Source organism: Sciurus carolinensis, chromosome 12 (genome assembly GCF_902686445.1).
Source record: "Sciurus carolinensis chromosome 12, mSciCar1.2, whole genome shotgun sequence".
In the NCBI taxonomy this organism is placed as follows: Eukaryota; Metazoa; Chordata; class Mammalia; order Rodentia; family Sciuridae; genus Sciurus; species Sciurus carolinensis.
This window is the reverse complement of record NC_062224.1, coordinates 58,849,364-58,875,137: the sequence shown is the minus strand read 5'-3', so window position 1 is coordinate 58,875,137 and position 25,774 is coordinate 58,849,364. Positions and strand designations below refer to the sequence as shown.

Here is a 25,774-nt window from a genome sequence, read left to right as displayed (position 1 = left end):
CTGTAATATGCTGATTTTAAGTCCTTTGGGTATAGGCCAAGGAGTGGGATAGCTGGGTCAAATGGTGTTTCCATTCCAAGTTTTCTAAGGAATCTCCACACTGCTTTCCAGAGTGGCTGCACTAATTTGCAGCCCCACCAGCAATGTAAGAGTGTGCCTTTCTCCCCACATCCTCGCCAACACCTGTTGTTGCTTGTATTCTTGATAATCGCCATTCTAATTGGGGTGAGATGGAATCTTAGGGTGGTTTTGATTTGCATTTCTCTTATTACTAGAGATGTTGAACATTTTTCCATATGTTTGTTGATTGCTTGTATATCTTCTTCTGTGAAGTGTCTATTCATTTCGTTAGCCCATTTGTCAATTGGATTATTTACATTCTTGGTGTAGAGTTTTTTGAGTTCTTTATAGATTCTGGAGATTAGCGCTCTATCTGAAGTATGATTGGCAAAGATTTTCTCCCACTCTGTAGGCTCTTTCTTTGCATTGTTGATAGTTTCCTTTGCTGAGAGAAAGCTTTTTAGTTTGAATCTATCCCAGTTATTAATTCTTGCTTTTATTTCTTGTGCTATGGGAGTCCTGTTGAGGAAGTCTGGTCCTAAGCCGACATGTTGAAGCTCTGGACCTACTTTTTCTTCTATAAGATGCAAGGTCTCTGGTCTGATTCCGAGATCCTTAATCCATTTTGAGTTTAGTTTCGTGCATGGTGAGAGATATGGGTTTAGTTTCATTCTGTTGCATATGGATTTCCAATTCTCCCAGCACCATTTGTTGAAGAGGCTATCTTTTCTCCATTGCATATTTTTGGCCCCTTTGTCTAGTATGAGAAAATTGTATTTATTTGGGTTTGTGTCCATGTCCTCTATTCTGTACCATTGATCCACCTTTCTATTTTGGTACCAATACCATGCCGTTTTTGTTACTATTGCTTTGTAGTAGAGTTGAAGATCTGGTATTGCGATACCCCCTGCTTCACTCTTTCTGCTAAGGATTGCTTTAGCTATTCTGGGTTTCTTATTCTTCCAGATGAATTTCATAATTGCTTGCTCTATTTCTGTAAGGTACATCTTTGGGATTTTAATTGGAATTACATTGAATCTGTATAGTACTTTTGGTAGTATGGCCATTTTGACAATATTAATTCTTCCTATCCAAGAACATGGGAGGTCTTTCCATCTTCTAAGGTTTTCTTTAATTTCTTTCTTTAGTGTTCTGTAGTTCTCATTGTAGAGGTCTTTCACCTCTTTTGTGAGATTGATTCCAAAGTATTTTATTTTTTTTGAAGCTATTGTGAATGGGGTAGTTTTCCTAATTTCTCTTTCTGAAGATTCATCACTTATGTATAAAAATGTATTAGATTTATGTGCATTGATCTAATATCCCGCTACTTTACTGAATTCACTTATGAGATCTAAAAGTTTTCTGGTGGAATTTCCTGGTTCCTCTAAGTATATAATCATATCATGAGCAAATAGGGATAATTTGAGTTCTTCCTTTCCTATTCGTATCCCTTTAATTTCTTTGGTCTGTCTAATTGCTCTGGCTAGAGTTTCAAGGACGATATTGAATAGAAGTGGTGAAAGAGGGCATCCCTGCCTTGAGCAACCTTCATTTTTAAATAAAAATTATAACATCATTTTTTAAAACTACAAATGGGACCTCATTATACAGGAAAATGAAACAAATAGCAAATTCTTATGTCTAGATAATTATTTACCATAATTAATGAGTGTGGCTTGAAGCTCTCAAATTATTTTTAACTCAAGTAAAGACAATCAAGCTACTGGAGTCATTTCTTCATCTGATCATTTGATTCACCTCTTAGTTCCAATTCCTCTAAATTTTTGTCTATAGTTAAAATAGTTTTCCTCTTGCCCTTCTTAGGAACTGCATCATTAGCACAGAGCTTTCTCATTTTAATATTTGGCAATTTCTTCAGATCAAAATCCCATTCCCTAAAAGTTTTCAGATTATTTGCATTTAAAATGTCTGGGATCTCAAGGCCATATCCATATCCTTCGCTCACGCTCCATCGTCTGCTTGACAACTGCTTCCTGGGAAATGTGCCGCCTTCCCTGCCGGTCTTTGATGCTGTTATGTAACTGGATCTTCTCCAGCTCACTGCTAAACCTATTTAAATACCTTTCAACTAATTTACAAGCATCTTTCTTTGAATACCCCGATTTTTTGGATCCAGATAATTCTGAAACTACTGCAGTTTTTCACCAATAAGATTGAGACATAAGGCCTTTTCATTCTTCAACTTTTCTTTTTTTTCCTGTTTGTGGGCCTCTCTCGTAATCTGAGCTGCTTTTCTACTACATGGATGGATGATTTTTTTTCCCGTACTATACTTTTTCCCTTTGGAACTTTAGGCGTGGTGACATCCGGGAGGCCGTGAGGAGCCTCTGCACTCCAGATCCGACCCAATCCACAGCAGCGAACACCTGCGGACACCAATTGGAAGGATTTTAAGATGTTTAATCTAGACCAAAATTTTAATTTGGATTGTAAATTATTTAGATTGGTACTCGGTCTTGGTTAACCTAACCAGTCAAATTCTATTTCACTGGGTACCTGTGGATTAAGTTCTTGAAGAATATGGAAGAAGTAAAAAGAAAAAAAAATCCTCTGGATAACAGGACTTCAAAAAATATCCAAAGAGCCCCCACCCCCGCCCCCGCCCCCGCATGTCAGATGTGAGTCAGGCCCTGAATCAATTTCTCTGTACCTGGAAATTTCCAAGAACAACATTCAGAAGGAGACCAGGAAAGAAGGGAACAACAAAAATGGACAAATGCTGGATTGCAAGGTCCTCACATGATGTCACCTCCACTGGGTTAGCTCTTCCTAGATTTTCCAGTGCAGCTTCTACTGTGGTTGGACTGGTCTTCTGTACTTTTGGCAGTGGTGTGAGTGTCCATAGCCTGGACACTCGCCATTGTCCTTCCAGTGAGGGACTCCAGGTAAGGCAAAAGAGGTACCCTGCAACCTAACGGGGTTTTAATTTAATGGAACCAAGGCAGAAGCCATTTGATTTAATTTCCTATGTAGGAATTCTGAGATGCTGAAGGGCACTCCCTAAGAAAACCTTAGTTTCTTGGAAGGAACTTATAGTAGCATTGTCTTCTAAGAGATTTCAAAAGAAGTTTCTAGTAAACGAAGTACCCACTCCCCTCTAAAACATATTAAATATGTCATGTTAAACATGTAAAATATGGTGAATTTCCAATACACTCAGAAAGGATATAATCCTAATTGTGCAGCTCAATAAGTTTTCACAGTGCAGACACACCGTGTAACCAACGCTAAAGTAGGAAACAAGACAAACCACTAACCAGAAGCCCCTTCTAGTCCTTGCACTTTCCCTCCAGGGTAGACACTCTCCTGGCTTGGTTATAGTTCTACTATTGCTTTTTTTTTCTTTTGTTCTTATTAGTCATATATGACAGTAGAATGTGTTTTGCCATGTTATACATATAAGGAGTATAACTTCCCATCTTCTGGTTGTACATGATGTGGAATTACATTGGCCATGTATTCATATATGCACACAGGAAAGTAATATCTGATTCATTCTACTATTTTTCCTATTCCCCTTCCCCTTCCCTTCCCTTCATTCCCCTTTGTCTAATCCAGAGTACTTTAATCTTCCTACCCCCATCTCCATTGTGATTCAGCATCCACATACCAGATAAAACATTTGACCTTTGGTTCTTTGTGATTGGCTTGTTTCACTTAGCATAATAGTCTCCATTTCCATCCATTTGCCAGCAAATGCCATAATTTCATTTCTCTTTATGGCTGAGTAGTATTCCATTGTGTAGATGTACCACATTTTCTTTATCCAATCATCTGTTGAAAGGCACCTAAGATTTGTTCCACGACTTAGGTATTGTAAATTGAGCTGCTGTAAACATTGATGTGTTTGCGTCACTGTAGTATTCTGATTTTAACTCTTTTGGGTATATGCCGAGAAGTGGGATAACTGAGTCAAATGGTGGTTCCATTACAAGTTTTCTGAGAAATCTCCATACTGCTTTCCATAATGGTTGCACCAATTTGCCATCCCACCAACAACGTATGAGTGCATCTTTCCCTCCACATCCTCACCAGCATTTATTGTTATTTGTATTCTTGATAATTGCCATTTTGACTGGAGTGAGATGGAATCTCAGTGTAGTTTAATTTTCATTTCTCTAACTGCTAGAGATGTTGAATATTTTTTCATATATTTGTCGAACATTCTTATTTCTTCTTCTGTGAAGTGCCTGTTCAGTTCCTTTGCCTACTTATTGATTGGGTTATTTGTTTTTGTGGTGTTAAGTTTTTTAAGTTCTTTATGTATCCTGGAGATTAACGCTCTATCTGAGGTGCAGGTGGCAGAGATTTTCTCCCATTCTGTAGGCTCTCTCTTCACATAATTGGAATACTGTGTTGCCCCTTGCAATGGTTAATTTTATGTGTTCACTTGACTTGGACATAGGATGCCCAGATATTTGATGAAACATTATTCTGGGTGTGTCTATCATGGTGCTTCTGGATGACAATACTTGAATCTGTAGACTGAGTAGAGCAGATTGCCTCCCCAGTGTGGGTGGGTCACTTCTAGCAGTTGAAAGCCTATATAGAACAGACAGCAGACCCTCCTGGGGGCAAAAGAGAATCCCCCTGGCTAACTGCCTGAGACCTGGGATGTAGGTCTCCTGTCTACCCACCTCTACTGTCTTGGGTTTGAACTAAAATAGCAGATCTTCCTGGGTCTTGAGCTTCTACCTTTTGGACTAGAACAACACCATCTGCTCTTCTAGGTCTCCAGCTTTCCTACTGCAGATCTTGGTACTTTTCATCCTCCATAATTGCATGAACCAATTGTTTATAATAAATCTCTTTGTATATCTATATCTACATCTACATCCATGCCCTGTTGGTTTTGTTTCTTTGGAGAACATTCATATATACTCTGCTTGTTTTTGCAATACAGTCATGAGTCACTTAATGATGAACATTCTAGAAGGTACTCATACAAACCTCAATAGTACAGGTTGATCACTTGATGTGGCCTCTTTTCTTTTGGTACTGGGGATTAAACCCAGGGGTGCTTTATCACTAGAATACATCTCCAGGCTTTTTTATTTTTTATTTTTTGACAGGGTCTCAATAAGTTGCAGAGAGTTTCACTAAGTTACTGAGGCTGGCCTTGAACTTGTGATCCTTCTACTTAGCTTCCCAAGTCAATGGGATTACAAGCATATGACATCATGCCCAGCTTAATGTAACCTCTGATGCAACCAAAAGATGAGTTAATCACAAGGTTGGTATAACATGGCAGGTTATTTTAGGTAAACATTTTTTAATAAGTAAAAGCAGTACATTTCAAAATAACAATAAAAGGTTATAGTATTTTAAAAACCACTAATATAGTTGCTTATTATTATTATCAAGTGTTATGTACTGTTCACAATTTTCTGTCCTCTGCTTTTATATATTTGGTAGCACTATGGGCTTGTTTACACAGCCCTCATCAACACAAATGTGTGAGTAATGTTTTGTGCTATCATGTTACAACCTCTACAACATCACTAGGTGATGGGAATTTTCATAGTTCTATTGTAATCTTATGGAACTACCATGATGTCTGTGGTCTGTTGTTGAATGACAAGTATGTGGCACATGACTGTATTTTTATTAATGTAATGAATGAAGTCTGTGCAAAGTAACAGTCTTGAACAGAGCATCTATGGTATGTGGAGTACTTATCTGGTATCTGGCATGTCTTATAAATGAAATATTTCTTTTTCCTAGGATTATAATAGTGGTGAAAATTGAAGCCTCCATTGGACTATGCATTCCATTTTTCAGTTAAGCTGAGATGAGATGACAGAATCAACACCTTCACAAATGAGGATAATTATAAATGACTGAACCAAGGAATGCCAGATTCTAATACCCTGAATGTAACTGGAGCAGTGCCCTGAATCCAAGTTAATGGCCAGAGGTACAAAGTGGATGATTTACCTACTTACAGTAACAAATAAAGTGAATTTTATCAAATAAAGTCTTGGTGACTATCTGTCATCCTGCAAGGCCTGGCTTCAGTTTAATCCTTCTGCAAACAGGCAGGAATGGGGTGGAGGAGGCAGGAGGGAAATACGTGGGGGCTGGGAGCCACCACAGGCATTTCCATGGTATTTCCCCACACTGATCAACTAATCAATCATTTATTGGATTATAATCCAAATGCCTGCCAAGATCTCCCTGTCTATCTGGTCCCTGCATGAATATAATATCTCAAAACCTCACATTATCCTTGATACAAAACTTGGCCTTTTCACTGATTCCCACCAGAAACCCACCTATACCAACTGTTTGTGGGTTTTAATAGAATTTCACTGGAAGTTTTGGGGTAAGGGAGGGGCTCATTGTAATATAGCGTACAGTAATCTAATGTTTGTCTCGTCTTCTTTCCCTTTTTGCTATCTCTTTTTCTTGGAAGCTCTGGAAATTATTTTCCTGGTATCAGGGACAGTAATTTTGCAAACAACTGTTGCTGCTTGAGAATGCCCTGAAAGTTCTTGCTCTTATCCTCGCTCTTTTTTTTTTTTGGTACTGGGGATTGAACCCAGAGGTGCTTAACCACTGAGCCACACATCCTGAGCCCTTTTTGTATTTGATTTAGAGACAGGGTCTCGCTGAGTTGCTTAGGGCCTTGCTAAATTGCTGAGGCTGACTTTGAACTCTTGATCCTCCTGCCTCAGCCTCCCGAGCTGCTGGGATTATAGCACAGCAGGCCTCATCTAAGTGTGTCTTCCAACACATACAACAGAAAGATCTATGAAATAAAAATGTCTTCATTTTGTTATAGAATAAATGACGACATGATTTCTATTTGCTCAGCATTAGGCCCAGGGAAAAATAAAAGATATAATTCCTGGGCTGGAGGTATAGGCACAGTGGTAGAGTCAGTGCATAGTGCATAGGCCCTGAGTTCGATCTCCAGCATCACAAAGAAAAACAACAACAGAAAGGTACATTCTCCATAAGGATAAAGACTGTCCATCTCACACCACTACATCCCTGGGGCTTAGCACAGTGCTGGAAAACACTCAACCAATGTGTACAGAGCATGCCCTGGGTTTGATCCCTAGCACCTTGTGTGTGTGTGTGGGGGAGATTTCCTATTTTTTTTTTTTGAGATTTCCTATTCTTAAGGCATTTAGAGACAATTAATCTTCATGGACTAGTTGGGAATGCTTCCAAGCCAACCTGTGTGGTAACGTCCATTGATGTTACCAGGGATTGAGAGATGGGCAGCTGGAGTCAGCAGCAAAGGGTGGGAGTGGAGGTTTGAGAGGGTTGAGGTGGGGGTGGATCTCTCCAGGAGGAGGGGCTGAATTTGATTTGGCTGAGTGGTGGGAGGGGAGCGGTTCAGGGTCAGGACACAGCGTCAGCTGGGTGTGAGATATGCAAGTGTCTACTGGGAGGAGACTGGGCACTCGCTGAGAACTGTGCGGATACGCTTGGCTGGAATGATGGGGTGAATTTAGGAAGGACACCAAAAGCCAGAGACATGTGGACCCTGGGACCAGTGATAATGGAGATTTCCTGAGCAGGTTCCCTGAGCAGAAAAGGACATGCAGGAAGCCACATCAGGAAGCCTTGCCTGACAGCTGTGCACGATGCCCTGGAGGGGCAGGGAGGCTGTCCCAGTCCATCACCCAAGCAGATGGATTGGGAGGAACCTCTGCAGGAGAGGACAAGGCACATGTGGGGAAAAGGGAAGCACGGTCACACTCGACCTCCAATTGGCTGCTGGAGTAAAGAAAAGGGACACGTTCCAAGGATGACAGTTGTTACTGTAACAAATACCTGAGGCACATCAGCTAATAGAGAGGAAAGGATTATTTTGGCTCACAGTTTTGGAGGTTTGTTTGGGGTTTTGGAGGGAACATGACTGATTGCCCCTTTTACCTTGGGCATGTGGCAGGAATATATGACAGAACAAAGCCATTCACCCCACACTTCATGTCAGGGAAGTGGAAAAAGGAGAAGGAGATGGGGCATGGGCGCCTCCACCCCTCTCACGGACATGGCCATAGTACCTGGAAACCTCCCACTACCCCATCTCTTTAAGGGTCCACTGCCTCCCAATAGGGCCAGGTTGGAGACCAAGCTTCTAATTACATGGGCATTTGGGGGACACTGCAGAAATCCAAACTATAGCAGGCAGGGCGATTAAAAGGCAAACCTGAGAGCAAAGGAAGCATTGTCAAATTCAACGTCCGGTAGGTCGCAGGGATGAAGAGAAGGGGCACAACCTGAGTGGGGTGGGCCCGGGGTGGGTTTAGTGTTCTTCTCTATGGAGATGTTCATTTTTCCCTCTGCAAGCCTCTGCTCCCGCCTACGGTCACCTTCTGTCTTACCATGACTTCTACACACCGCCAGCAGTATGGCCTCTTGAAGCTCTGCCTGGACAAGGGTTGAAGGTCTCCTGGTGATGCTGAGAATAAGTGATTTGAGCCTGTGTCGTGCTGGGAAGGAAATCCTCTGTGTTATTGAGAACCTAGAATTGTATGTTCTGAAGAAAGGATTCCCCTCCCTCCTTCACTCCTTCCCTCTTTCTTTCCAGTTTGGGCTCAAGGGATCTTCTTGCCTTGGCCTTCCATGTAGCTGAGACTACAGGTGTATGCCCCTTGTGCTGGGCTAAGAAAGGATTTTTTTTTTTTTTCCGTGTTGGGGATTGAAACCAGGGCCCGTACATGCTAGGCAAACACTCCACCACTGAGCCATAGCCCCAGCCTAAGAAAGGGATTCTTAACCAGGGACTAGGGATGCATTTCAGGAGGTTCACAGACTTAGGAAATTTACTAATTTCTAGCATTTTGAGTCCCTGTGACTTTGTTACTGGTAGATATCACAGATGTTTCTATGTCACATTATAGGATTTTTTGGATATTAAGAATTGTCCCTTGTACTCATTACTCCTTTACAATATTGATAGTTATATTAGACCTGCTGTGCAATTTTGCTATTGAATGTGTTAATCACAAATTTTAAAAACATCTTATATGCTGTTTCCTTTATAAGTCTATGAATTATACTTTTAATGCATATAGAAGCATTCTTAAAAGAGGGATGTAGCCATTCGTAGTGGTGTGTGCTTGTAGTCCCAGTTATTCAGGAAGTTGAGGCAGGAGGATCCCTTGAGCCCAGGAGTTCAGCGCCAGCTGGGTAACAGTAATTTGTGGTGGAGAGGTCTGTAGACTTCACCAGACTACCAAAGAAGGTTGAGAAACCCACTAAGTTCTCATCAATTTGATCTAAACTGTGTTCCTTTGCATGGAGTTTCTGCAATACATTGTAAATATGACTCACTCATCAAAGAACTGTCAAAACATGGGACTCAAAGGAACATGGTTGCCTGGAAACTGAAGCCCAATGAGATTGTTACTGTTTTTTTTTTTTTAAAGGAAAAAAAAAATAGCATCCACGCAATACCTATACAAGGCTAAGGTAGACTCCTTGCTCTCACAGACCTGAAAAAACCACCCTCCAGATTCTCCAGCCTAGACAGAAGTTAGAAGGCACTCTTCCCTCCCCATCAGGGGGATTAGCATACTTTGGAACAGTTGTAGTTACCTGCTTGACTTAAAATATTTATAAGTACTTCCTATATAAGGGGCATGTGCTTGGTGCAAAAATGTCATAATGAGCCTCAGTTTCCTCGTGAATTTGTAACACCTCGCTTTTCAATACAGTTAACAAAGCACTTTCATATTTCTAATTTAATTCTCACACCTTTGAAGTTAATATAATAATCCCTGTTTTACAAATGAAGAAGCTGAGGCTCAGAAAAGGGAAGAAACTTGCCCATGGCTCATGGCAGAACCTGACCTTGAAAGCAAACCCCATGTGCTGCTTCTGTGGGTCTGGGGACTTGTGCCATGCCTTGGTGTGGGGACAATCCCTCTGACCTGCTGCTGGAGCCAGTTTCTCTGCTGCCCAAGTGACCAATGACAGCCTGAGATAGTGGCTGGGTATAGGTATGTCAGAGCCCCGACTTTCTTAGCCACCTCAGAGTAGCCTAGAGGTCAGGTATGATGGCGGCAACCACCTGGGAATTTGGAGAAATTGATGAAGAACTCTGCAGAATGAATCCTCAATATGTAGTGTGAAGTTACTAACCAAGATCAGTGCCTGTTGGCACTTTAGGATCTGGGGAGGTAGCACTGACCTCCAGAAAGGTGTATCATAGTGGAAGAGATACATTTCTCTGACCCTACCAGAGTCTGGGGAAAATATTTCATATGACTCCCTGCTATAGATTAGATCTTGAATGTCCCCAAAGGCTCATATGTTAAAAGCTTGGCCCCTAGGGTGACACTATTGGGAAGAAGGAGAACCCTTAGGAGGTGCAGCCTTGTGGAGGATCCTTAGGCGATTGAGGGCATGCCCTTGAAGGGAACTGTGGGATTCCAATCTCTTATATCTGCTTTCTGGTTACGAGGAGAGTGGTTTTGCTCTGCTACATGCTCCACTATGATGTGCTTACTGTCTTGCCACAGAAGCAAAGCAACAGGGCCAATTGATCACAATCAAAATTGTGAGCCAACACAAACCTTTCCTCTTTATAAGCTGATTTATATTTTCTCAGCTATTTTATTGTAGTGACAGGACACTGACTAATATACCACCCAATTCATTTTGCTTCTCAGTTAACCTTCTAATTGCCATTTTCATTTCCCTGAGACAGTGGTTGACTTCTATAGACAGATTATCTGTGTTGATGTGGCTGAAATAAAAGAGGATTAATTCAGTTTGGGACATGTTAAGTTTATGGAAACTCCCAGGTGACTTGCCCAGTCAAGGGAGGAAGTACAATGGATCCCGTCACATTACATAGAAATACTAACACAACTGTAGTAATTACAGAAATCTAAGCTGCCAACTTGAACCTTGTTACAAACATGATTCTGGTGGTATTTTTAAAGTTTGGATGTTCAGGAAAACTAAATCCTATTTTTTTGGTTGTCTCAAGAAGATCAGACCTATAAAAAGACTAAGTGTTAATGATTTAATTGCAGACCTTGAGGAATGTTCCAATTACAAAGAGTGCTAAGTATTCTACTATGAAGTAAAAAATTTAAAATCAATTCATTGCCTTCCAGAAAGAAAAAAAAAGGTGCAACCTGAGAAACTGTACCAACCCTGTCACTGAGATACCTGGTGAGCAGTTTGCACTTAATAGATTCTATCACAGAGGTTTTCTCTGCTCTTGCAAATGCTTTTGTAGGATTGGGAAGCTAAAAATAGAGATGAAAATAACATCCATCACTTAAAATATACAAAATTGTGAAGGTCTGCTGGATACAGTGATTTCAAGGGCTGGCGATTTTCTGCTGAATGCTAGCTACTTTAATGATCCCCTAGATCTTTCAGGTTATGGTGCTGCCTAGCACATGACACTGTCAGACATTTTAACTCACATTATCTTAGTGACTGAGACCAAGTACAGTAGTCCCTCAGTATCCCCAGGGTATTAGTTCCAAGACCCCTGCATGAATGCTCAAAACCCTTATATAAAATTTCATAGTATTTGCATATTGCTTCTATAGTTATTTATATTCATCCATATACCTTAAGGCATTTCTAGATTACTTATGATGACTCATATAATGTACATGCTATGTGAATAGTTGTTACATTGAATTGCTCTGGAGTAATGTCAAGAAAAGAAGTCTGTACATGCTCAGTACAGATGCAATTAAAAAAATTTTTAATCCATAGGAGGTGAATCCATAGATGAAAAAGTCATGGATATGGAGGGTCAACTTTATATGTGGCATTTCAGTGGGGGGAAGCAATTCTCATTCACAGAGTACAAACTGCTTTTGATTTGACAAAGCTGAATTCCAGTTAAATTTCTAGTGCATCATTATATGACCTTGACAAATTGCTTCACATGTATATAAAAATAATCTCAGTCTGTTCTACCCAACAAGATGAATATTTTTTGCTTGAAAAGGTTTTGAGTACATTTAAGGTATGAATATATCTGCTATTCTATTCTATTCTACTCTATTCTATTCTATTCTATTCTATTCTATTCTATTCTATTCTATTCTATTCTATTCTATTCTATCCTATCCTAGTTACCCCCACATGCGTGAAGTTAAGCTATAAAGGTGGATCTGTGAGTATGAAGGTGTTCTCACCTTTGAATCAATATGACCCCCAGGTCCTGCACCCCCACCTATCTATATCCCAATTCCCTGTTCCCAAAAGAGAAAATTTCTCTGTTGCAGTTTAGGTTCTGTCCTCTGGCCTGGGAGGAACAGGTTATTTAACATCAAGTTGAGGGCCTTGGGGCAGTTCTTTGAGGAGGGAGAGTGGGCTGGACAAGAACGAAACTCTGACTCCCTCCTCCTGGGGACTATTGGTCTAGGAAGGCCTGAAGTGATTTCCAGTCACTTGCCTCCTCCGCTGAGAGAACAGGGCTCCCGTAGGCAAAAGAAGTGGTAAGAAGGCGTCCTCCAAAGTCTCCTGTCTCTCCACACCTCCACAGGTGGGAGAGACCTGAAAATCCAGCTGGCTCTAGCATTTTAGGGTCCACTGTCTAAAGCACAGAGATGGAAGCCTTTGTTTCTTTACAGAAACAATATAAAATATCCACCCAAATGTTTTCTTTTGGGACTGTGTTGACTGTCGCGTATTCAATATGGAATTTGTTGACTGAAGCAAATGTTTCAGGTTCTCTTAAATAAAACATTTGCCAAAATAAATGCATCCCTTGGCCAAGTTTCTTTCAACAAAATAGTTGGAATGGAGTCACTCATCCTAACCATCTGGGGCTCAGTCCTAGCTTATTGGGATCACCTGGACATTCTGTCCAGACAGCTCAGGGATTGCTGACAGACTCGTGCAGCAAATGACCCCCTTGACTTTGGTAGCAAAGGCTTTGACCTGACTGTCCAGTAGGCACCAGTGGCCACAGGGGAGGCAGCTGGGCAGTCATGTGACTTGGCATCATTGTCCAGTTTGCTGCTTGGAAGAAAGGCTACACCTGGAGCTTTGCTGCTGTCCTTGGAAGACAGAAATTTCTTTATCTCCATCTCAGTTCTTATTTCACTTGTACCCCCCAGATGTGGAAAATGAGACACCAAGAGACTTTATGATAATAATTTTTATTTTTTCATTTGCTGGATTTCTAGAAGTGGGCTGGCTTGACCCTCATTACCTGTGGCCCTCTTATGGTAAAATGTGAGGAACACTATTCCTCCTCTGAGATTTTGCCTCTTGGAATTTCCTCTGGGCTGCAGATTCTGCCAAATTAGGTGGCAAATTGACTTAGGTCAATGACCCAGGAAAAGCTCTTTCTCCGGAAAGGGCTCAGAATTAAGGTAGGTAGTTTCAACCCTACGTCAAACCACTGGGATAAATGTGTCTATTTCCCCTTAACACTGCACTAGGGGGACATAAGGACAAACTTTTTGTGCTGGCCTCTCCAAATGCTCTTGTTTTTGGAAAATCTCTAAATACACGTAGCATCACTTTAGCTTCATGTATCCATCACCTCAGTTTCAATGATCATCAGCATTCTGTCAGGCTTGGTTTTTTCCCTGGATAGTTTTAATTCCAGACATTGTGATGTTTCATGTTTAAATTCTTCAATATGCTCCTAAATTTTTTTTTCTTAGGGAAAATTATAATGACATTATTACAAAATTAACAATAATACAAATCATGCTGCCAGCATCCCAGCGTGTAGATGACCTGTCATGGGTGACCTGTCTCAGTCAGGTCTGAAGAAACACAAGAAATTCTGAAGAAACACAAGAAAGATAGTTTTCCCCCTTTCTGTGGGCTCTGCCATGTGAAGATTCAATGAGAAGGCAACCAGGTCTGGGTACCAGGAGGAGTGTCCTCACCAAGGATTCAACCATGCTGGTACATTGAGCTCAGGTTTCCTGCCATAAGAACTATCTGGAACATGAGGACAACAGGGCTGGAACCCTAGGTTCAAAAAGCTACATGGGAGAGGCAGAGACACTGGAATCTCGATCGCTAGTGATTGCTCTGCTGCATCTCTGAAAATACATCTCAGGGCTGACCATTCCCAAACAAACGAGCTAGAATAGTTCCTTGGTACCATCTATACCAACTCCCTGTTCAAAAATTTCTCCTTTACTGTCCATTTTTTTAAACCAGTGATCCTACAAGACCTATTCATTATTTTGGTTGTATAACCTCAAAGTCTAGGATAGGAGAACGCAGGCCATAGGGCAGCTGAGTGAGGCTACCCCTTCCTTAGTGAGTATTTCCTTTTAAAAAGAAATTCTCTCTGGATTCCCTCTGCCATTACTTTATCTAGATACAAATTGCAAATGGTTTGCATTAAAAAAATTGTGTCTGTGGCTATAGGAAAGTCCTCCCTTTTTATGTCTTCCTTATTATAAATGAAATAGGCTGGCATCATCTAAAAAAACATACAGACAGCAAAAGAAAAATAAAAAATAATAAGCCACAGAAAATAACCCAGAGTGTATAATATCATATTCACAAACCAGTTATTGACCCTCCAATAGTTAATATTTAGCAAACTGACAGCTGGGTTCTTTGCACACCCTGGTTTAAGAGCTATTTTCTATTTCCAGGAACCTGATACAGCTTTGTCTGGGTTCCTTTCCTTCCAGCTACCTGTCTCTATGTGGCCAGAACCTTCCTGTTTCCCAACACAAGACAGCATCTAATTATGCCTCTTGCCCTTCCAGAACAAAACAAGAAATTTCCTCATAAAAATCCATATTTTTGCCTGATTCAAATCTTCCTGACCTCCCTCTTCTCCTCCCTGGGAATTTCTGATTTTTAATCTGGGAGGACAAATCAAATTCTCAATTGATTCAAAAGAGAGGACTTATATCTACCTGATGGTCTTGGCTTAGTCCGTCATCTCTGCTTAGTTGTAGAACTTTCAATGGCAATTCATACCTTACAGTCCTCACCCATGAAATGAAAGTCTGTTTCAATTTATGCCATTGTTATAGTTTGGAATTCAAATGTTATAGTTTGGTCCCCAGTGCAGTGAAGTTCAGAGGTAAGGCTTTAGGGAAGTGATTGGATCATGAGGGTGCTAATCTCAGCCATGGATTAGGTTTTTTTTTTTTTTTTTTTTTTTTTAATGGCAGGGTGTTGTTGGGGATGGAACCAGAGCTCCTGCATGCTAAACAAGTGCTCTATCACTGAACTATGCCCCTAGCCATCATTCATGGATTATCAATGAGTTCATAACTGATGGATTATTAGGAGATGGGGCCTAGTTGGAGGAGGTAGGTTACTGTGGACCTGTCCTTGAAGGGTATATCATTCTCCTCTTTCTCTCTCTCTCTCTCTCTCTCTCTCTCTCTCTCTCTCTCTCTCTGCTTTCCAACTACTGTAAGGTGAACAACTCTACTCTTCCATATCCTTCTGCTATGATGCATGTACTGCCTCACTATAGACTCATGGCCAAAAGACCATGAACTGAAACCTCTAAAATGATAAGCCAAAATAAACTGTTCTTTCTTTAAATTGCTTTTGTCAGGTATTTTGTCACAGTGATGGAAAACTAACAGAGTCACAGACTTGCTGTGAGGCTGAAATGAGACCTTGCATTTAATGCTCTCATATTACATAAAGTGGTAAGAGTTAATGAATGGCAGCAACGATGATGGTGGTGTGGTGGTAATGGTGATGATACTGATGGTGCCCACTCAAGAATTCCTTCCTACTTCCCCACTTATCCACCTACCTCTCTGACCTTACAAGGAAGTAATCCTGCAAATTCTACTGCTGTGGTTTGAATGTGTCCCCCAAATTTCTTGTGTTGGAAACTTAATCCCCAAAGTCATATATTCATGGTATTTGGAAAGTTGAACTTTTAGTAGGTGATTTGGTCAAGAGTGCTCTGCTCTCATGAACAGGTTAATCCATTCAGGGACTAACAGACTATCATGGGAGTCACTCTGTTATAAAAGTGAGCTTTCACTTGCTCTGCTGCTCCATGCAGTGCCTTCCACCATGTTATGATGCAGTGCAAAGCCCGCACAAGTTGCTAATCTGATGCTGGCACCATGTTCTTGAACTTCTTAACTTCTAGAATCCTAAAATTCTTCTATTCTTTAAATAACACAGTCTCAGGAATTTTGTTACTGCAACAGAAAACATGTACATTACAATAATAAAGCATGATATAAAGATGTAAAAAATAATTTCTGTTAGGTAGAAATATGTAGATGTTCAGAGACTAGGGGTCCCACTGAGGGTGAGGACGACGATGTCTACCCCAGTTCATTCAGACATCAGAGACTGAGCTCTGAAGGCACAGATCTAATTTTGCTTAGGATTGTGCAAGACATATATAGGCACATTATCCAATCAGGTTAACAAGCTTGTTAAAGATAACAGAATTAGCCTATAGGTGAGCTATATATACATCGAGATAATGTAAACAATCCAAGTATGCCTAAGTAATTCTGCCCAGCAACAGGTCTGAGACAAAGGACTGAAGGGATGGTAAGTTCCTGCACACAGCATGAGGCAAGGCAGCGCGGGCGAGCTCACAACACAGCTTGCTGGGATGCTTGATAAGTGAGGCCTTCTCTCAGCTCGTAACTCAGTCTCAGCAACTGCAAAGACCTTCATTCCATGGTGAGTCTTTACCATTACCTCAGTTTCTCTGTCCAGACTGTTTGGCTTACTTAGACCATGGTGTCAGTGACTGCTGTCAGATAAGCTTGAGGAATGTTCCCTACAGAAATATTTATTGCCAAGAGGACATGAAGCATGCTTGAGATGGGCAAACTCTTTTTTTTTTTTTTTTTTTTTTTGTGGTACTCGGTATCAAACTCAGGGCCTTGTGTTTGCGAGGCAAACACTCTACCAGCTGAGCTATCTCCCCAGCCCGAGATGGGCAGACTCTTGAAGTCAGTTGTCTACAATAAGATAATCATTGAAATTGAAAAACTCCTTTGCCATGAAGAGGGGGAGGGAATATATATTTTTTTCTTCTTAAAAGAAGGAGTGTGGCCAGGTATAATGGCATACTCCTGTAATCCCAGCTACTTGAGACTCGGGCAGAGGATCACAAGTTCAATGCAATCTCTGACAACTTAGTGAGACCTTGTCTCAAAATAAAAAGAAAAAGGATTGGAGGGTATAGTTATTGGTAGAGTGCTTGCCTAGCATGCACAAGGTCCTGGGTTCAATCCCCAGAACTGGAAAAAAAAAAAAAGAGAATGTCAGCTTCCTGATACTGCAACAAAATACTGGTGATGACCAATTTATAAGGAGGAAAGACTATTTTGGTTCACAGTTTCAGAGGTTTCAGTCCATGGTCATTTGTCCCTGTTGCTTTGAACCTGTAGTAGCACAGTGCTTTATACCAGGAGTATGTGGTGGAAGAGGCTACTCACCTTATGGCAGCCAGGAAGTGAAGAGAAAGAAGGGGAAGGGACTGGGGTTCCAATATTCCCTTCAGGGACATATCCCCAAGGACCTACCTTCCTCCCATTAGGCTCCATCTCTTAAAGGATTCACCACCTCCCAATAGCACCACAGGTGGGGACAAAGCCCTTTACACATGGGCCTTTGTGGGATGTTTATCCAAACCATAGCAAGGAAAAAAGAGAAACAGGGGGCAGACAAGAGTGCCAATGTTGAAAGGAGCCAGGGAGAGTGAGAAAGTCTGGAGTTTGGCCAGGGAAGCTTGCCAAGGTTCCAGAGAAGTAGAGGACACCTTGAGAACTGTGATTCTTAGTATTCTTCTGGGAGTTGTTGGTATTTTTGTATTGTGAGGCCTCTTATCCATTGTCTCCTTTCCCCCACAACCTCCATTAAAGTCTATGAATTTCCAGTGTTTCATGTTTTATATAGGAGGGATTTTGAGAACGTCAGAGAGGAGTGGGGCAAAGAGAGAAGTGCATATAGAGAGGGATTAGGAGGAAAGGATTTGCATAAATCTTTAGATTTCTTTCTTTGGAAATGTGTTGAATTTCCACAGGACATAGATTTTCCAGGGAATTTCAGACGAAGGCCCTGCTGACATTTAGGTTAAACTACTGACATTTCAGTAATCTTGACATATTGATGAAAATATCTACCTATGTAGTAAAGAGGAGGGAATCTGGTTCCCTCAAGATCACTAGAATAACAAACAAACATTAAGGATAGAGTTACCAATGCCCTTGGATACAGAATTTACTTTCCTAATAGGGTAACCAGGTCTTTTCTAGGACACATCAATTTCATCAACATTTTATCTCAAAATTTCTGAAGAAAACAGTCTTATAACAAAGAGCAATTATAAAATGTTCCCTTTGCAAAGTCTGTATACTCAATGAGGGCAATATCTGCAAAGAGAAGGGGCAAAAATCTGTTCTCTTTTGTTCCAGTTCCTTGTGCCTCTTCCGGCCCAGTTATCTGAGTAATGGCAGGTTATTACTTGGGTGCTCCCCGCTGCCACTTCATGCCTCTGCTTACAAATGTATCCCCGTTCACAAAAGAATGATGTCGCTGACCCCATCTTGCTGGGACCCAGCATCGACTGAATCTCCTAATCCTATGGCATGACTGTTGCTGCTCCACCTGTACCTGATGAAAGGGTCAGCAGGTGCCTGAGACAGGGACAGGGATGGGCTGCAGAGGTGGGGAAGGCTGTCTCAAGGACCAGATCCCATTGGCGCTGTGCTTTCTCCCACGGAGCCTACTGATCTTTCACCATTCAGACCACAAAAAGCCAGAAGCCATCTGTTTTCTTCTGTCACATATCTCTGGATTCCAAGTTTCCTGGGAGAGTTTCCAGGAGTTTCAGATCATGGAACTTGTCATTAGCTCCAGGCACTGCTGAGACTCAAGAGACCCCAAATGGGCTGGGGACTGTTTGGGACAGGAGATGGGAGCAGGCAAAAATGGAGAGGATTCCATAGCCACAGCGACCACCATCTGTCCAGCATTTCCTTGTGCCAGACACTGTCTTAAACCCTTATGTGCCTGGTCTCGTTTGCTCCTCACTACAATACTGCCAGAAGTGTGGGAACAGCAATCCCATCCTCTGATGAAACAACTGAGGTTTGCAGAGGTCCACGACTTACCCCGTCACTCATCAATTCAGAATCAGGTCAGTATGATCCTGAAACTTATGCTCTTAATTATACTATACTGCCTCTTTTTCTGAATTTGGGGGTGCCATAGGCAATGTCCAAATCTGCTGTCACTTACTTAAAATCCTGAGACAGAGGAATGGACTTCCCACCACCACTATTTTATAGGGCAAGTTCTTCTCAACTTTGAAGACCCTAGGTCTCTGGTGCTATTTTGGGTTCTTGGGTTGGGACAAGATGGGCTGAGAAGTCTGCTTCTGCTAAGGGTTAGGGAATGTGGAGAGTTCTCCAACTGCTAGACAGCTTTTAGCACAGGAGATCTTCTAAGGGACTTGGAGGGAAACTACCCCAAAGTGCTTTCATGTACTGTATCTCCCCATAATGTTGGCAGGATCATAAATAAAAAATATAGATATCCAGTTAAATTTGCATTTCAGGTGAATATAGAATATATATATATATATATATATATATATATATAGTATAAGTATGTTATCATGGTTTGAATATGGTCTATTCTCTTTGAAACTCCTATTGAAATTTGCCATTGTGTTGGTGTTGGGAGGTAGGGTTTTAAGAGGTGATTAGGTCATTAAAAGGGATTAATACCTTTCTTGTGACTGTGTTACAACATGAGGCTTCCCTTTGCATTATCTGTCATTTGCAAGTGCCACTTGCCCTTCTGATTTCTTCCACGGGTTGAAGCAGAATGGGATCTCATCAGAAGCTGAGCAGATGCTTATGTCACGCTCTTGAACTTCCTCAGAACCATAAGCAAAAATAAACCTTTATCCTTATCAATTTCCCAGTCTCGGGTATTCTATTAGGGCAATAGAAAATTGACCAAGATAAATGCCTATGAAATATTTGGGATATAGTTATAATAAAAATGTATTTATTGTTTATTTGACATTCAGATTCAACTGAGCATCCTGTATTTTATCTGGAAATCTTGGACCCAGGGTCCTCTAGGACTAGTCTGAGCAGCTGTGGGTGCTGACAGGTGTCTGAAAACTCAAATCTCAAAGCTAGGTCTCAGGTTGTCTGGGGTTGCCCAGAATTTCACTGTTAGACTGGGGACACTGAGTGGCCTGCAAGCATCAGCAGATGTACAAGTCTGGCAGGAGGTGCAGAGAGTACCCACAGAAGGAGCTTTGGCTTGGAGAAAACTGAGCCCTGGGCCAAGGAAGTGCCTTCTGGTGTCTTGAGAATGGAGTGATCTAGCACTGAAAGAGGGTTTTGACTAAGAGGCAAATAAACTAGGAGGCAAATGCCAGTCAGCCAGTATATTAGTTTGCTAAGGCTGTCATAACAGAGCACCACAGAACAGGTGCCTTAAACAATTGACTTTTTGTTTTCTTATAGTCCTGGAGACTGAAATTCTGAGATCAATGTGTTGGCAGGGTTGGTTTCTCCTGAGGCGTCACCTGGATTGCTGATGACTGCCCTCTTCTTGTGTCCTCATGTGTTGTTCCTCTATGTGTAAATGTGTCCTATCTCCTTTTCCTATAAAGACATCAGTCATATTGCATTAGGAACCAACACTCTTGACCTCATTTTAACTTAATTACCTCTTTAAAGGTCCTGTCCCCAAACAAATTCACATTCTGAGATTCTGGGAGTTACTATGTTAACATATGAATTTGGGGAGAGGGAGGAGAAAGGGGGACACAATTCAGCCCATAACAGCCAGGGAAAGATTTGGGAAATATGTGCAGGAGGAGACCATATAGGCCACATAGGCCAGCCTTGAATTACAGCTGAATCTAAGTCTTGGCGAATACCCTGGATCCTTTAGGAAGACGGCAGGGTTGCAAGGAGCTGCAAGATCATTTTCACTAGCTTCCTGCCTTTCTGGGAGGCTGTTGTGAGAGTTTCCAATCATTTCTCAGATTCTGGCAATGTAAGAGACTTTCTGCCCTGCTCTCCCCCAAACTGGGCATTAGCTCCTCAGCACAGGGTGTCCCACCATCTGTGTTGCAGTCATCTGGCCATCTTGCCCTATACAAGGACCACTGGGGTATGGCATCTTTGGCTACTCTTCCTTTCACTGTATTAGCTTTCTGTCCCTGTGATAAAATATGTGAGCTGAACAATTTACAAGGAGTCAAGGTTTTTCCAGAGTTTTTAGTGCACGGTCACTTGGTCCTATTACTTTGGTTCTGTGGCAAAAGCAGGACATCAAGGCAGGGAGCTTAGAAAAGTTGTTCACCCAGGGCCGCCTGGAGGCAGGGAGAGAGAGAAAGTGACCAGGGCCCCAATATCTCCTTTGAGGGCATGCCTTCAATGACCTAACTTCCTCCCACCAGGTCCCAGCTCTTGAAGGATCTACCACCTCCTAATTGTGTCACAGGCTGGTGACCAAAGCTTCAACACATGGGCCTGTCAAACCATAGCACTGTGTAACTAATCAGCTGTCTGAGTTAGGGCCTGTTACTTTACCAGCTGAATCTGTCAGTCAAGTTTGGCCTTGTGCCTTGCAACACAGGAGGCTGGTAGGACAGACAGCCTGAATACAAGGAGGAGGAGTCCAGTGGAGAATCAAGGAAGAAGCAAAACATAAAGTACGACTTAAAGGGGAGTGGCGTGTAGTAGTCAGTTCCTGTGCAGTCACACTGAGGAGAGGACATGAGCAAAGGGTGGTTAGTGTTTGCTCAGAGGTGATGGAAACTGAAAATGCTCCTGTGCCCAGAGATTGTGGGCAAAATAGGTCATCCTAAAAAACACCTCTTGAGAACAAGCATTATTTTGAGCTGGTTATTTTGAGAAACAGTGGACACAGCAAAAGCTCTGAAAGCACCCATTCTTAAAAGAAATTAATATGTACTGCTATATTTTGGATTTGGAGTGTCCCCTAGGAGCCCATGTGGTAAAGGAGCCCAGTGGTGCTACTGGGAGGTGGTAGAACCTTCAAGAGGTGGGACCTAGTGGGAGGTCTTAGATCATTGGGTGAGTCCTCGAAGTGGGCTGTGGGTCCCAGGCCCTTCCTCCTCTCTTTTGCTTTCTGATCATGAGGTGAACATTTTTACTCTGCTACATGTTCTTTGCCATGATGCACTGCCTTGTCCTGGGCCCAAAAGCAACAGGACCAATTGATTATGGTCTGAAATCTCCAAAACTGTGAGTAAAAGTTAACCTTTTCTCTTATAAGTTGATTATTTCAGGTGTTTGTTATAGTAACAGAAAACTAACACATCTCAAAGGAAATCTCCATTTGTAAGGGTGTCAGCTTCTTAGTGCCAAGAAGAGAAGAATAACTGTTAATCACTAAACAGTCTTAGTAATGGAGAAGGGACTGACTTAAATCTGCATAACAAACATGACCCTTGTGTACTGTTCTTTCCCTGGTCACCTCTGCATTACTGGTCTCAGGGGACAATAGTATTTAAGCCTGAACTCTAAGCTCCCTCTTAGAGATTTACTCATTTATCTGGACTTCTCTCATGCACATGAAGAATATATGTTAATTAACTTCCGTTTGAGTTTTCTTGTTAATCTGTCTTTTGTTACAGGGATCCATCCCAACTAAGCACTATGAAGGGTAGAGGAAAGATTATTTTTTCCTGTCTTATAATTGGAAATGTAAAAAATTGCTAGAAATAAAAACTAGCTAGTTCCCCTACTTTTTTTCTTGCATCCAGAGGATATATACATAAACATGAAGCTGACCCCTAAATATTGACTGGACATCTTGGAGGATAGGTGTGCCAGAGGGTCACTATACTGGTAGGGTGAATAGTTGAAAGCTCAACAGACATGCACTTATTTAATATTGTGGGGTTCAGAGAATATGGGGTTAAATCATGTCTCCTTAATGGAGAGGAGAAATTTCTTCTTTCTACCCTTCTAGGTTCTTCTTTGACTGATCTTTAAATTAAATTGATGTAAGATAGATTAACAGGAAAAAGCAATTTTAATTACCCATGTATTCATGAAAGTTCCATAAAAATGGGCAACTCTAGGAGGCATCATATGATTGAGATACATAGTGAGCTATAGAAAAGAATAGGGGTGTGGATCTTCCAGGGGTGGTGATGGAGACAAATTATGGGGTGGGGGATGTGTGGTGAACCAAGGTTTCTCAGACAAGTTTCTTAGGTGATAAAAGATGTCTTGAGGATGCTCCCTTTCACGTACGGATACCTTTATAAATGAAAATTTCCTTTGTAAATTTCTTATATAAAAAGAGAAATGTAGGGCTGGGGAGATAGCTCAGTTGGTAGAGTGCTTGCCTTGCAAGCACAAAGCCCTAGGTTCGATCCCCAGCACCGCAAAAAAAAAAAAAAAAAAAAAAAAAAAAAGAAATGTAGCTGGGCGAGGTGGCACATGGCTATTTTCCCAGTGGTTTGGGAGGCTGAGGCATGAGGATGGAAAGTTCAAAGCCAGCCTCAGCAAAATCAAGGACCTAAGCAACTCAGCGAGACCCTGTCTTTAAATAAAATACAAAATAGGACTGGGGATGTGTCTCAGTGGTTGAATACCCCTAAGTTCAATCCCCCGTACGGAGGAGAGAGGAGAGAGAGGGAGAGAGAGAGAAATGTATACTTTATTTTAAGCAATTGAGGGGAAGATAAAAAGCAGTTCCTGCATTGTCTGGTTCTCAGTTTCTTTTAGTATAAAATTATCAACAGGCTCAAGGGGCATATTTTGGGATGACATTCTGAATCTCATCATTAACTGACAAGTTATACTATCTCAGGTGAATGATATCACCTCTTGAGGTTTCAGTTTTTCCAATCAGCACAATGGGACTATTGCTTTACTCGGGAATCACCTCACTTGTGTTGTGAGGATTGTGTAATCATATGTTCATTTTGCACTTGCTATTCGTTACACATATGCTATTACTTTGCACATATTATCTCATTTAATCCTCACAACAACTCTCTGAAGTAGGTTGTTATTTCAGTTTTACAGGTGAATAACTTGAGGCACTGAGAGTTTGAGTGACTTGTCCAAAGTTAAATCTAGTAACTGTTGGAGCCAGAATTCAAGCTCAGCAAGACTCATGTCAGGGCCTGCTCACTTGTCAGTAGGCTACAAAAGCAAGGAGAAACATTAGGCAAAATGGTAAATAGGATATTTAGCACATAATGAGCATGACACATAAGAACTATTATTATTTTAACTTTGAACTTGAGAAAATTGTCACGTGCAAAAAAAGGTACACTGGCCAGGTGTAGCTCAGTGGTTGAACTGGTGATTAGCATGCACGAGGCCCTGGGTTGAAAAAAAAAATAGTATATAAAGAAGCAAGAAAAAAAGGAGTCTTCCCCCACCCCTTCTTCTTAGTATTAGTGCTTTTCAAAATTTCCACAAAATCTTATACTTGTAATTAGTAAAAAAAAAATATTGAAAGAAAAATCACAACCCTAGAAGGAAATGATCTGGGGTGGGTGAGACCAGATGAAGAAAATCCGGTTTGGGGATTTAGCCTGAAATTCTACTTCTTTGTTAGCAAACGAACGACAGAATATCTGAATATATCTAAATCTCTGGCAGTACCAGCCTGGGCCTGAAATTCAAGGCTTGAAGAAGAGGCTCTTGCAGCCACCTCCGCGGTCCATGCTTAGTACATTAGCAAAGGACAGGTCGGACCTAGGAAGGTCAAGACCCTTCTGCCTGCCTAGGCCAGGTCTGAAAATCACTTGGCAGTGAACTCGGCCCACGTACGCGTGGCCCGGGGCATTATTTGGTGTCTGGATTCTGGTGACTCCTTCGGTGGCTGAGGGCGGGGTGGGTCTCAGGCCTGGACTCGGGTTGGCCTCTGCAGGGTGGGCATTGTGGGGTCACCGTTCCAGTCTCCTTGGCAACCTAAACCTGAGGGGGCGGCCGCAGGGCACATCCCGCGGGGAGGCCTCGGAAGAGGACGCGAAGGGCCCTTTCGCGCCCTGAGGCCGACGCAGAGTTGCCCAGCACGTCGGCTCCCGAGACTTGGGCCCTGGCCGCTCGTCCAGCGCGCTCCGCGGAGAGGTCCGGGCCAGGCATGGCGGACGAGGGTCCCGGCGGCCCTCTGCGCGGCGGCCTGCAGCACGCGCTGCTGCAGAAGATAGTGCGCCCGAAGCGGGGCGGCCCGCAGCGCGGCGAGCCCGAGGCGGTGGGGCGGCGCGCGTCCTCCAGCGACGGCGGCGCCTGCTCCGGCTGCTGGTGCTGGCGGCGGCTTTTCCGGAGGGCAGTGGCCCGCGGCCCGCGCAGGAAGAAGAGCAAGTACGCGCGGCCCGGCAAGGCGGCCCCGGAGCGCGGCCTGTGGGGCCACCCGAGCCTGCAGAGGCTGCTCCAGAGGCTGGCGACGTGGAGGCGGCGCTACCTGAGGCGCGGGGAGCGGCCCGAGCGGCTGGAGGAGATCCCGCTGCTGGTGCTGGACCGTGCGCAGAACCGCGACTAGGCCGCGGCCGGCCGCAGACCTGAGAGTTGGTTTTGTTTTGTAAGCAAAGGCATGAGATGAAAATAAACCAAACACGGTATGAACGAAAGAACATGGATCATTGGGGAATGTGCCCGAGGAGCCCAGGGTGTCGCGTGGGTCTGGGGTGAGATGAACTGGCTTGTCCCCATCACCCCCATCTTTCCATGCAGTTGCCCCAGGCCGTGGGCGCCCCCAGGACTCTCCTGCTGCACCTTCTGGGGCAGTGGCTGCC

The 25,774-nt window shown here is 42.5% G+C and overlaps 1 pseudogene; it reads right to left on the bottom strand.

Annotated features, from left to right (window-relative positions):
- Positions 1-1,775: 1,775 nt before the first annotated feature.
- LOC124961358 (translation machinery-associated protein 16-like) lies at positions 1,776-25,124 on the bottom strand (annotated as a pseudogene).
- Between the last annotated feature and the right edge of the window lie 650 nt (positions 25,125-25,774).